General features: G+C 30.8%; 1 protein-coding gene across 1 annotated transcript in view; it reads right to left on the reverse strand.

Moving 5' to 3' along the window:
* Positions 1 to 1,955, reverse strand: part of LOC106463382 (insulin-induced gene 2 protein-like) — a 20,491-nt gene extending 18,536 nt beyond the window's left edge. Inside the window, exon 1 of the mRNA XM_013923406.2 lies at positions 1,596 to 1,955. The gene's annotated coding sequence lies outside the window, so the exon portion shown is untranslated. The remainder of the gene's footprint in view (positions 1 to 1,595) is intronic.
* Positions 1,956 to 2,782: the final 827 nt, after the last annotated feature.

Below are 2,782 nucleotides of genomic sequence, written 5' to 3' on the forward strand. Positions count from 1 at the left end.
GTGATGCTAGTAATACATCATGAGCTTCTAGAAAATTGATGTCCGTTCGTGAAACCTCGAGTGTTTACTAGATGTGCGGTATTCTTGTATATAAGACCACCAAGAAGTGACGGCAACAATGGAATTGAATTGCAGACAGAGATAGAGACGGACAACTGAGTGAAGCGCGTGAATCGTTCGTTGTGAATTATAGCATTTGTTTAAGTTATAGCGTAACTGTGGAAATTAAGTGTATTACAAAGTTGTATTGAGAAAGAATAAACTAGTTTTATTTAAGAAAGGACTTGTATCGCTAAAGTTTCTTCGGAAAGAATTTTTATGGAAAATTAACAAACGAACAGAGACGTAACAATATATCATGACCAAGGTTAGCTTTCTGAAAAGGAGAAATTACAGGCCCAAGTTATGGTTAAAATATAGTATTTACACAGTTTTAGGTTTTTAAAAAAAAAGTATTTAAACTGCAACACAACTTCTTTTTGCGGACAGGTCCCTGTAGTTAAATAACTTATTTTTCTTATTTTTTTGCAAAACAAAAATTTTTTCAAACTCTGCACTTAAATCAGACTTTTACAAACTTCAATTATTTTCAAGAAAACAATTATTTACTAAACAAAATCTCAAATTTGTTGATGTATTTGTATTTAACTCAAAGTTTTAATAGAGAACAGGTCATACACTTTTACACAAAAATTCAACCCCATTCCCAATGCAATAATATACCTAATTTCTCACTTGCCAGAAAAGTAAAAATCATAAATTGGCAGGCAATAATTTTATAGCTGAACAATAATCTGTGGGTGTAATTAACTTAATTTTAAGGAGACTTATTCTCCTAGATAATTATCAAGCATGCATTTCAGAGTTTTTCTTCAATAATTTTCTATATTCTGTTTTTACTGATCAGGAACAGTTCCAAGTCTAAATAAATCTTGTCCAAATGTTGATGTCACTTCTAATTGATAATACCCAATTAACTGACACACATTTGTGTTAATTTAGCTGATCAAATCACTCTCTAACATAAATATATACTAAAATATATTTAAAAACAAGTTGTTAATTCTCAATAACAAGTTAATAATACTATTACAGTTTAATTCTGCATAATGAATGAAAGTAGAGGTGTATTCTGCAAAAACAGATCAATTCTCCATAACAAATTAACATAGGGTCTAAATAACAACCAAGTTCTGCAAAATAAGTTGCAGAGTAGGTCTAACCCGCTACAGTACTAGTATTACTGTTAGTAAATCATACTAAATGCTACACCTTAATAAGTAAATTACTAGTATTAAGTACTAGTAGTAGTACTAGTAATATTAATAATAGTACTTAGTACTAGTAGTATTGGTATGGTTTCACAGTTTCGTGTCAAATGATGCTGAGGTAAGCAACTATTAACAGATACTTATAAGATAATAATTAACTTACATTATTAGTAGTAGTATTTTGAAGTAAACCATTTAAATAAAAAAGAAAACTATATGAGGGTTATAACTATAAGCTAAAACTAGCTTCCAAGTTCCATTAGTATTATACAAACCATAGGTTATATGAAATAGTAATAAAAATATATATGTATATAATCTTACCGACAAATAATGAAGTCTGGAGATGGTTACAAATATAAATTTCAATACAAAATTATAAACGTTACGTTGAGATCTAATTTAAGTTCTAACACTAAGAGCAGAATGGCAGGATAGCACTGTTACTAGTGGTACTCAGTAGTAATCTAACGCCAAGGCTCTTTGTCAAAACTTCTTCAGCTTACACATTTTTGATGGATAAATTTGTTACAAATCTTTGTTATGTTATGACAACAAACTGTCTTGTGTTCAAACTAACTACGCTGTCGTTAAACACAATGTAGATAAGACTTAACTAATAAGACAAAGACACTTTTATCACAATGTTGTACGTCTACACCTCAGACTAGTTGCATTTACCCGGCCAGCTGGAACATACAACGCTGTCAATTTCATAAACTGGTGACACGTTTTAACCAATAGCGCTTATTCTTCCGTCGAACGACTTCCAGTCGACGCATAACATCCAATAGAAATACAAGTTTGGTCGTTCAATGAATATGGTTATGTGACATTTGAGATATTCCGATGCCACTTAGTCGTAAGGGGCGAATAGCAATTGTAGTCATTTCTCAACTTCCTAGTATGTCAAAATAAATTCCCAAAACTACTCTACGTACAAGCATGCGACAAAAACACAGAAAGTAAAGATCACACAATCCAAACGAAAAGATAATAATATTGTGTTTAATATCCATAATCTTCATCCTACAAAAAACGAAACACTCAAAATGTTCAATAAACAAGAAACGTTGACAGCCTACCTGAATCACTAGTTTATCAATACTGAGACAAAGAATGTGAAACTAGATAATCGAAACAATGAAAGAACCCCATTGTAATATTCAAGAGGATTTCACAATAAAAAACAAGAAGAAGAAATAAAGAAAACAGAACAGACCTGAAATTACTAAATGAAACTCTTCTTAATCCAAATTTAACTGAATATCTAACCACCTCAATACAAAAATTAACGAAAAACAAGATGAATCGATTTTTAATAAGACAAATATCAGTATTACAGAATTTAATCAGGTAAGCCATATACGAAATAAATTTAAACATAACTTACTTAGAAATTTACTTGTGGATCATTGCTTGTCGATAAGCCTAAATGTAAAGCTATCTGTGCAGTGCCCACTACGAGTATTAAAACCCGGTTTTGAGCGTTATAAGCCTTCAGACTTACT

This window comes from Limulus polyphemus, unplaced genomic scaffold (assembly GCF_000517525.1).
Source record: "Limulus polyphemus unplaced genomic scaffold, Limulus_polyphemus-2.1.2 Scaffold1390, whole genome shotgun sequence".
Taxonomy (NCBI): Eukaryota; Metazoa; Arthropoda; class Merostomata; order Xiphosura; family Limulidae; genus Limulus; species Limulus polyphemus.